The sequence below is a fragment of the Stigmatopora nigra genome, chromosome 8 (genome assembly GCF_051989575.1).
Source record: "Stigmatopora nigra isolate UIUO_SnigA chromosome 8, RoL_Snig_1.1, whole genome shotgun sequence".
In the NCBI taxonomy this organism is placed as follows: Eukaryota; Metazoa; Chordata; class Actinopteri; order Syngnathiformes; family Syngnathidae; genus Stigmatopora; species Stigmatopora nigra.
Window position 1 is genome coordinate 6,418,522 of NC_135515.1, and position 11,628 is coordinate 6,430,149.

Genomic DNA, 11,628 nt, shown 5'->3' on the forward strand with positions numbered 1-11,628 from the left:
TAAGAAAACATGCTGATACCTGCACTAAGTAATGGGGTTGTGGTTCATTTTAACCATCTAGTGCGCAGGCAAGATTCAGTTCCCGCTCAGTGAATAAAAAGGCCCCAGTTAATGACTTTCTGTCTGTGTCTTGTGATCGACTGGTGACCAGTCTACGCTTTACACAGATTTTCGCTTGAAGTCAGCTAGGAAAGACTCCAACCATTGCAACACTGAACAGAATGACAAATAGAAAATGGAAGGATGGAGGGTGATTGCTGCGTCAGAAATCCTTGCCGCATGACACAGCCCACCCAAGAAGAATAACAAACAGATGACAATAGAGGACTTCTACTTTTTGTGCTTTGCTTTCTTAACATTGGTCTGTTTATGACGTGGGGGTGGAAGAGCCATTTTGTCTTCTCTCCAATCTGTTATTTGCCTGCTCACCAATCCTGTCATTCAAACATTTTTGAACAGTAAAGAAGCATCAGGTTTTAGAAAATAAACTACATTTGACCTGCAGTTTCCTGCTCCCCCATCACCCCCATGATCATCATGGGCATTTAAGTGTTGTTGAAGCTTTGTGGCATCTTTCTCGACGCCTTGATGGCAGAACACCACCCTGTCTGTACCCTGCTGTCACCACAGCAACTAAACCCTGCATTCTGACTAACATGTCGCGACATCCCTGACCTTCCTACCCGCCCCCCTTCACGTTGTGCTCCTCTTTCCGTCATCTTCTATTCCTTCTTCCCCTCAGCATTCCTTTGCCTGTCATATTGCTACCGAGGTGTGTTTGCTTATCTCCGTTCGCCCTTCTTCCTTCGCCTTCCCTCCCCCGGTTAAGACATGTGATTCATCATCAAACTTTGTTCCTGAGGCACATTTTATACAACCTCTCTTTCGTAACCTGAGCAGCTGGCAGGCCTAAGAGAACCTGGTGGGAGCGGAAAAAAACAAAGCTAAATCTTTCGTGTATAGCACTAGAAATGATACGTATGTTTTAAAAGGGAGAATTATAGTTCTGGAAATCTGGCAGAAATCTCACGTTGATTTAACTTTTCATAAACTGCAAAATATCAGCTCTCCTGCTTTGCGGGAATTTCCGCACTTTTACAACAACTGTGCTGACATAGCAGTGATGTTGAGGCCTTTTAATTGTTTTTTACTGTTAAAGAAACAGTAAAGAATAATCAGTTTTACGTTTTTATTGCTCCCAGGTTTATTGCTTCCAGGCACACATTTTAAACAATAGCGAATAGCGTGAGACCTGCACTAGCTAGTACAACAATTTTACTGTTACAGGAGGTTTTCCAGGATGGCCATGGCGATGACAAAGAAGGGTGTACCATCCAAATAAATATAGCAAAAAAAAGCCAAACGCATTTTATTTGAGGTAATACTCAGTAAATTGTTTCTATACTAAAAAAACACAAAAACAACTAACAAGTTGGTACTCCCCCTGCAAAACAGCACTAAAAATCAATTGAAACCATTCACAAGCAAGCTTTGAAAGTATTGGACAGAAAGCTAAAAACACACCACCACTGTCGGATATTAAAGAAACACCTAAACTGGAACAATACTGGTAAATATGCTGATGCCACTCTAGTCTCCAAAATCTTCCAACACAAAGCCCATCCTCCACTGCAAGATTTTCTACAAAAAATTCCAACACATCAAGAAGGGCTGGCGCTAGAGGTGACTGTGTAGTTCCCTTCAAAAAGAGTGCTTTCAGCCTAAGCACCTTCTCTGTCCGTGCCGCACATACCTGGAACTCAATACCAATTAACATATGTGAACTCCTGTCTCTGAACCTCTACGCCAATCATCTTAAAGCCTGGCTGTTAGACGAATAAAATTGTGATCACGACGCTGTCTAAAATTGTGCTGTGTTTGTTTGTGTATATCATTAAAATATTCAAACTGTGAATGTGTGCTAATATGTGCTTGAAGAATCGTGGTAGATTAGGTCCATGCGTCAAGCTGATTTTGTTGTCTTTAGCGCAGCCAATTTATGACACAATCAATATCATGATGTGTTATCTTTAAAAATGCCCCAGTGTTGACCGTTGCTGGGAATTTCAGAGGAGCAAAATCTGCAGGAAATTGCTCATATCCTGAATGGAGCAATGGAAGAGGAAGTCTCCTCTGACACTGGGAAACTGTGGCCTTGTGACCCACTTTGGCACTGCTGGGGTGCATTCACTGTTTCGGGTGTACCTACAGTTTTATGTTTATAGCGGCTAATGTACTTGAACTCGCTCATCTGTATGCCGTGCATTTCAGGTGCAGGGAACCTCTACAAATTCTGTCCAGTAAAAGAATATTTCATTTTACTTCATGATCAAAATGGATGTTTCTGTGTAAATGTATAGTCCAATAGCTGTCAATTACATATTAAGGGGAAACTCCTTCCACATTTAAATGTCTCATGCAATGGTATTCAATGTGTTTTCAATAGCTGCACAATCAATGGTCACATTTTTGGGCCTGAAAGACTTAATTGTGAGTATATTTCTAAAGAACCGCACTTTTCTAGAGCGGTGTTGTCACATGTGGCCTGTGACATTAAACTGAATAGTGTCTATAGTGTCAAGTAACGAACAGGGTGCTAAGAGGAAGGAAGGGCGGATTCGCATCACAATCTCTGTGCCAATATTCTGACTGGGACTTTCACTTTTTTCATTGACAGTTAGCTATTGAACCCTCTGCCCGTCTTTAATGTGAAATGTTAATTGATGAACGAATCTAATACTAAAGCACTAAAGTTTATTTAAAATACATTTTTTGAAAATATTGTTCTTATATGACCCTTCTTTTTTTCAAGTTTTGCACTTAATGTAGTATTGATGTCCCAATCTTTCATCTCAGCAAATAAGCATATCAGCCTATTTAAATTTGTGCCCATATTCATTTGACAGAAGGACAAATGTTGACTAAACCAGATTCCCAAGCTGCCAATTGCATCCCTTGAGAATTCCTCTTTTAGCAAGTTTAATTAAACAGCCTGACTGATTGATATTTAATGTACAAAATCTCAGCTGTAATGAGTCGTGCCCCAATTAGGACAGAAGAGAAAAATCAATATCAAGACTAAGCATTTCAATGAGTCTAGAAGAGAATAAAGCTGAGAGGATGTAATGGTGCAGCAAAGGTCAATGTCATTAGTGTATTACAGCACTTGCAAGCAAATAGTATTGTCCATACGTCTTGTTTACTAACCTTACAAACCTTAAAAAAGCAGAACAAAAATCTATAGATGTCTTGGCCAAAACAATATTGTATGACAAAATGATTCTATATTTGTATACTTGCTTTTTAATTGTGTGATACTATAAAGATTGTAAATGCTGAAAAGTTATCTTCTACAAAAGTGACATAAAAACAAACAAGAAATACCAATGTGGTTTTGCATTTGTGTGTATTGGGCCCAAGTGCCTTCACAGGCAGGCCACATGGCACAGTCCTCACAACAAGATTCCCCCTACAGTACTCCAAAAAATAACAACTATCTGGAGTGTAAAAAAAAGATGCTAGCTCACATGCTCACTTATAGGTGTCTTTCTCTGCCATGTCAATGCCTCCTGGCCATATGGACTTTGAGGGGCTTACTGGACCCCTGGAACCTCCACCTCCCCCCCATGAAAGCGCCTGCTGTTCAATGGGCATCTTATCTCAAACTAACCATCAGGAGTGACTTCTCTTTTATGTTATTTTTACATCAACATTTTAAATGGAATAGCAAATATTTCACTCCTTCACAATGTTTCTCATTGTTGGTTTTCAATAGACATTTGTGTCTGTTGTTTTGAGGTGAAGTCTACACTTAAGAACAGGGATGTCAAAGTCACTTTACATCTCTGGCCACATTAACGCCAACTAGATCTCATGGGGGTCAGACCAGTTTATTTTTGGACCGAAAACTCATTTGCTGGCAGTGACGACGCAAGATGTTATTAGCACTGAAAGATGAGCAGCTAACCCCGATTAAGTGAATTGGTCATCAATTATTGTCAATAACACTCCAAGGTACTTAATTTCCTATTGATTTTGAGGGACTTTCCGGGAAGTCTTGTTCGTTTGTTGATCACTGCAAATGTTGGTGTATTTTCAGGTTACATCCTGTTGGTTTCAGTCTATTTTAAGGTTCCCTAATAACAACTCCGCGGGCCAGATCAGTTCCCATAGTGTGCCACTTTCAGCCCGCACCCACATGTTTAACACCCCTACTTTAGACCATATGGTGCCTGCTGGCTATAGATAAATCCCCACAGGACACTCACTCCCTAACACACACGTCACATAACGAGCCCACCTACGTTATCATGTTTGCACCCTCACGTCTGCGGTTGTGTAACTGCAGTGGGCTACCACTGTGTTAACAATGTCAGTCATCCCCCCACCCAACACAGGGGATGTGGCGTCTGTCTACTTGTTGGTACTCGTCTACATACAATCCATGTATATCTACTGGGGCTGTAATTTTACAATGGTCACGATTCAATTCGTTTCATAATTCATGTACGTAAATCCAATTTTAAATGCCAAAAGTTCATTTAGATAACATTCATACCAAAATTGAACTTCATGTGATTAACTACTGAAACATTCCACACTAATAAAAAAATAAATATTGAATGAATGTATAAACAAATAGAAAACAGCAGTTAGATGTTGCATGGATTTAAATGTGATTTACTTGTCCATTTCTCTACGGCACTTTAGGAAATAATTTAGCATAATGATGTTGTCTCTAATACATTTAATATAGTGTTGCCATCAGGCAGAAAATGTTGCAACTATTCAATGACCAATTCACTATGACTAATACAATTTTATGTTTAGAATTTCCTTTCATGCTGACATGAAGCATTTGAGTTACTTCATAGAAGAAAACAAAGCACACACAAAAAAACACTATCAGAAAATGAGAGAAATATCTCAAAATGTCTCAAAATGCAACCTTTCCAAAGAATTTCAGCATTCTCAGGCAGTTACAAAATCACTAAGACAGAACTGATAATTGCTTCACTTTGCCTGTCTGACCAGCAATGTCTAGCGGTAAGCGGTAGAGCGGGGAAAAAAGGAAGGTCACTAGAATCAAAGAACATAGCACTTCCTCTTTTTATTCCTGTTTGCTGAATAGTAAAATACGACCTCTTTTTCTAACAAATATGGACATCTAAACCCAATTTTCCTTTCCTGACCCAACATGGATGAGATCACAGCCGACAGAGGACGAAAAAGACATTTTCTTTGCATTCATTATCAGAATATTGAGGGAAAAAAAACATGCATTAGTGGAAAATGAAAGGGCATTCCAATGTGCAGCCTTAACTCCATACATGGCCTGCTCGTCTCGTTACCATGACAATGCCATACTTAAAACCACAGTTTTAATTAGCGCTATTCACTATTTCTATATGCAATACCTAGTTTTTACAATCTAGATCTTTATGTAAGCAAAATAGCTAAATGTACTCTTAGGGCATTTTCTTACAGGAATATAGGAATCCAAATCAATAAATAAAGTGCAAAAACATTTTTATAAACAGCAATATCCTTAACATAAAACCCAAATATTATTATATAAACGTCTTTGATTATTAATTTTAGTGAACATTTCATTTTACTAATCAAATGTTTCACTTTTATACTATACTAACTGGGAAAAGTCATTTGTCTTATTTTCCCTTGTTTAGTCATGTATATACTTAATATTAATACCTATCATTATTGTATTACCTCTTTACCTGACATTATAAACAGGCTATTATTTATGACGGCACAGAGACATTTTGTGATCGCAATGCTGATTTTAAAAGGGTCTAAATCTCCCTGGTGCTTTTCCAACTAATACAGGCTGAATGAAAGGCAGTTAGAAAGCATTTGGTGTTAGACGTGTTCTCGGGCGGCTTGTGATTAAACGGTGGCTGTCAAATAGCAGTTTACTGCCCTGTCACGCTCCATCATGCTTTCCTTGGAATATTTGCCTATTTCTGGAACCAAGCGTAGGCGGCCGAGAGCGAATTGTTCCAGCCACGAGAACGTGGTGTGGAGATGTTCTTATGTAGCTGTACATGCTGGCCACAACATTAGGTACACCTTCACTTCCTTCTATCACTACAAATGCCACAAAGCCTATCATAGTTGTGATTGACAATAATAGCAGTGATATTAATATAGCAATATATTTTTTTTCCACAGTGGTAACATCAGTGAAAAGATGCAATCAAAATAAAAATCTAATTTAATAGATTTCTTTTTGTTTAAATGCCTTTAAATACCTCTCCATATAATGTAAAAATTTACATTTAAATGCTATTTTAGAGCACAGCTAATAACAGGTGGCTCAGTCTAACATGGTCATAAGCTGAGTAGATGCAGGCATGGACGAGGGGGAGCTAGTTGTTATCGAAAAGCATTACAGAAGGTGTTTTCATGTAAAAACAGTGCAGCTATGCATTCCTGTGAAGTGAATTCACTCCTCTAACCTCAAGAGAACTTACATGCCAACACACACACACACACACACACATATACATGCATACTTTCATAACAGAGCTTGCAGGTGATAAGATAGTTTTGGGTGACACAGCTCACGGGAAGATAACATTGTAGTCGCTCTATAGCTGTTGACACGAAACAGTTCAGATGGTGTTATTCCAAATCAACATATCAAAAAACCTTATCATTTGATTGTCGGTTGTAAGCATCTGTTGATGGCCAATTCTCACGTGTGAATTAGCATATTCCTAAGAAATCTTTTTAAATGAGTTTAAGCAGGAGTTGTACACCAGGGAACGTATTGACAAACATTCATGGCACGTCTATAGACATTTTAGAGTCTGCATTGGACCTAAAGTGCATGCTTTTGGAATGTGGGAAGCAAGTGTATCCAGGGGAAGCAAACAACCCATATAAAAAGGCAAGCCACTGTAAGATCCTGTTGTTTGGGGGGTGAAAAAGGGAGTAGAAAGGAGGCATACTGAAGCTCATTCAATGTATTTGACCTGTGACTGTACATGCTGTCACCATTGTGTTGTGTTCAATACAAGCACAGTACAGACCCACAAACACATTGACCCATTTTCTTACAAATTGTTCAAGTGTTGTATTGTCTTTTATTATTAAAGCGGCTTGCGTGTGATTTTCAAATGTTGGCAACTTGTCAAGTGTGAAAAGAGGATTCCATGTTTAAAGAATGTCCATTGGAAAGCAAAGAGAACTTTCATGCGGAGAATCAGTCATCATTTATATTTCCAGAGGCAAAACAAATGTAGCAATTCATGCGTGGACACAAGACCTCATCTTTCTGATTGCTAGTATTATTTTGTTTTAGAAGAGGATGACTACAAGCGGCTTTGTTTGCTGAGCATCAGGAGTGCAAATAAGCTCTGTGCCTTTGTTGTGCTTGCATTTGTTCTAATGCAGCTCGTGGCCAAGTGTTGCATTTGTCGGCATTAGGTCACACAAACAACTCGTCTGAGTGGGTGGGCAAGGAGACTCTTGTTCAATGTCACCAGGCTAAATCCAATCCATAGACAGAGAAAACGAGCAAGAGATGGGAAAAAAATAAATGGTTCACGGAGATGGAAGACTGATAAGTGCGAAAGAGAAAAATAGTACATGAAAAGCTCTCTGAACATCAGGATGTTGATCACAACAAAAGTCCATCCATTATCTGCCTACCTGGCTTTAAGTGTCTATTCACCGCTTCCAGAACCATCCATTTATCTCAAGTGTTTGGTCCTCAGTCCGTTTGTACGTCCATTCATCTCTGGCTGGAGTTAGATGTAACTTTCTCTCTATGTCCATTCATAAATCTGATCATCTATTTCTAAGTCACAAATTTAAACTCCATTTAATAAATGTTTTCCCAATTATTTGTCTTTTGAGCATTTGGTCAATACATTTGCTCATCTCCAACAGGACCACTTTAACTAAATATAACTGAAAAATATAATTTTTAACTTTATATATACTCGACAAAACATATTTAGGTCCAATATCCTAACCTCTGTTTATCCATTTATCAAACCCATTCAAAATATTCTATTGACCTTTCCCAATAAGTACTGCAGTACACAAAAAACATTTCCATACATTTAAGTACATTTTCGAGTTGCACTTTTAACCAAAGTGTTGCCAAGCTAATATTGTCCGACTTCCTTTTTCACAGCATGCAGAAGACATGAGCTCACCTATTTCACGGATGAGCTCATACTGCAGTGCCTTTTGTTCACTCATGGGCAACACACCCCCTCATGTCCGCCACCATTCGCATTCATATATTAATGTCTACAGAAATGCCTCAGTATATCTACTCGATACCCCATCACATTCTCAAGAGTTCCATATTCCCAGTCAATTAAAAGTGAGCACAAACTGTTCCATGGACACCATGATAGGTACGTTGTACCAGCAATTCCACTACTAAAATACCCATGTATGATCAAAGCCTTACATTTAACCAAGCCATGTAATTACACATGTAGATGGTTACTTCAATAAACTATGCAACTGTTTCATTGCCCTGAGAGGCACATTTGTCAAACCTCAGAGGAAAGCGTACATGGGCCTTTGATGCCATTTAATTACGTCATCATTTTCATGGAGGCAAAGCACCTTAAATGATTTATGGTGGATGTTTCAGTGACCTTGCAGTGTATGTCTGCACATTTCCAGAAACTAACCATTAGTTGCATGATGCCTCAGCCATCATGTGCCACAAGTAGTGAAGATTGTGTCATGCAGAGAGCCACTACATATGTGCAATATATGAATTAAAAGTTTGAATAAACAGATCACAAAATAGGGAGGTTGTCATGTGTCATCAGAACACAAAACTGTCATTCAGTGATAGTGTGGGTCGTTCAGGCGGGAAAGCTGCATCTGAGAGCTGAGCCGTGTGGGAGGAAAGAATGAGAGGCGACACAGAGGAGTGATCTATTCAGAGCGCACTATGACACCCTGACAGGACAGTGAGAAGCATCACATGTTTGCATTTTCACCTTTCTTTTGAAAACAACTCAGCAGGGAGCACAGTAAGCATGTCAGAATGGGTTCAATGGTAACAGGCTCTGGTATTATTGGAAAAAAATGCATTTCAATGTATATTTGGTCCATGATAAAATGTCATCTAAAGTTAGCTCTGAAGATACTAATAGAAAAAACTGCAGGAGAAATAAATAATGACTTCTCCTAATAAGATGAGAGCAAAGTTAGCCTAAACATTTATCATGATGCACTAATGTGCCCTAGCACACAACAGGCTGAATGATGCGAGAGCATGCCTTCTACTGGCTAACTAGTAGTCTGCCCACACTACGCAATGTCTACAATAAATATATCTGACCTGTTAAAAAAATAAATAATATAAATCAGGATCAGAGGATCAATACTTATTGACCAATGCTGCATAGTTACCAAGTTCCAAGACATGCATTTCACGGGTTATATTCGGTAGCCATTCAAAAAAATACTGTATAACAACAGGAAAATAGCACTCTGTGTATATACCCATTAACTTCTGTATATACATTTAGTTTTTCTCTAGTGTGTGACGATTATGCCAAATGGGCAGCTCCAGAGAAAATGAGATCAATTAAGGTTTATTCTCTGAAGCTGCAGTCAGCTGAATGTGTGTGTGTAAGAAAACCAAACAGATGTGTTCCTCATGTCCACGCCCAGTAGGAATATCCACCTCCCTTCCAAACACACACACACACAATCTCTAAATAATGTACCAACATTCCTGCCCTCTGTCTTTTTAAGACATCTGTTGTATAAATATTCTCTACAGATGTTATCTAGGGTCTAAATGAGCATCCGCCTCTTTCAGAACCATCAAAACATCGCCTCAATGTGCACGTCATTAAGCCAAGAAAGAAGTTTGGTCAAAGTTAGAGACAATACTGGAAAACGAAGAAAAAAGATAACAACAGAAATGTTCCACTAGCGTAAATATATTATTTTGGGGTGCAGAATCTCAAATCTCTAATAGTTATCATTTAGCATTAGTTTTAAGAAGAAAAAAAAAAAGAGTATATTGCTGATATTTATTTTAAAAAAATAGCCCAAAAGTGGCCTTTTCTAGCATAATATTTTTTGCATGGGAACAGGGTAATAATAGAAAGTTTTGAAGGCATTTTGATGGCAATATTGAATCACCAGCTCTCATGGGATTGTGTGGGTGTCCCTAATAATGTGACCTGTGATTGTATACCAGCTTTGTGCTGCTTTCTAAATCAGACATTCCACCTCCAGATGAGTCAGATATGCGCCACGGGCTAAATGTGCTGTGCTTGTCTCTTTTACACAGCTATGGACTTGTGGACTGGCATCTTAGCCTGGGAGCATCCCAAAGGTAAGTAATTACTCTTAATGACATCCAGTTTGTAGCAAATGAGCCATCTAAAATTGTTGGTTATGATATACATAGAGAAACTGCTGTTGGGGAGAACTCCTTTGAGATGAGAGGGGCTTTGTAATTAGTAACTCTGAGATTATCTATTTTGCAGTTTTGATAAAAATTGCAACAACTCTTTGTTTACAGTGAAAAGTGAGTGGAGATTCTTGAAAGGACGTGATGACATCTTGCTGTCTTTTTTTGTGCCTGTTCTTCATCCAACGGGGGAAAAAAACCTGACCTCATTTGATTCACAACCTTACACAAGTGACTCAAAATTTTAGATAATAATAATGATCTGGTAATGGATAATATAAATCAAAACATAAATTATGGCCTATGAAAATGAGTTTTACCACAAATGATTTTAAAGATGCATTGGAATGAAATTAGCTTAATTAATACAAATGAATTTGACAAAGAAGTTATTTTTGTATTTTTATGCTGGTTGTACTGTACTTAAAATAGTCAAATAGTCCTCTAGCAGCATGTTGCAAGTCATCTCAATCTTTTTAGCATTCTCTCACCTCCAGGTGTGATCCGGTTGTCCATCGGCGCCCAACCGTGCTGCGAGGCACCACTTCCCATGACGTCACCATCCTACATGGGCAAGATGCCACAGAGAATCCACAGGGGGTGGGAGAGTCAATCACAGGTCATCTAATCAGTTCCAGCAAGATGCCCCGTAACCATAGCGACTGGCCCGAGTGCCAACAGTGTGTGCGACGGACGCCCCCTCCCCGCTTTTCTCGAGTGGTTTGAACAGTACATTTGTGTATATGGAGAATAAGAATGGGTTCATCAGCGCACTCACTGCCCACAAATTTACAGTCACTAGCAGTTGTTGTGCAACATATGGTTAATGCATATGTAATGAGATGCAAGCGGGCCGTTGCCAGTTCTCCACTAATGGGGGCCTGAGACACGTGGGTGGCGACAAAAGCGAGGAGAGGAGAGGACACCCGACAAGCTGAAAGCTCACTCAGCAAAGGAAAAATAGTCAGAGCATTGGAGAAAGCCATCTTTGTGGTGTTATGCAAATATAAAACAGAGAGAAAGAATAATAATTAAAAATATTATATGGAACCGCAATAACAGATATTTGACTGCATTTAGCTAATTCATATTGATTAAACCTCTAACCTGAGCTTTATTAAAAGCTGCAAGATGGACAAAATAAGTCTCATTTTGTTTTCTTCAGTGTTACCTACCTGAAAACCTATAAGCAAGTT

General features: G+C 38.9%; 1 protein-coding gene across 1 annotated transcript in view; it reads right to left on the minus strand.

Moving 5' to 3' along the window:
• Nucleotides 1-11,126, minus strand: part of LOC144200415 (succinate receptor 1-like) — a 112,019-nt gene extending 100,893 nt beyond the window's left edge. The window contains exon 1 of the transcript XR_013327107.1: nt 10,924-11,126. The gene's annotated coding sequence lies outside the window, so the exon portion shown is untranslated. The remainder of the gene's footprint in view (nt 1-10,923) is intronic.
• Nucleotides 11,127-11,628: the final 502 nt, after the last annotated feature.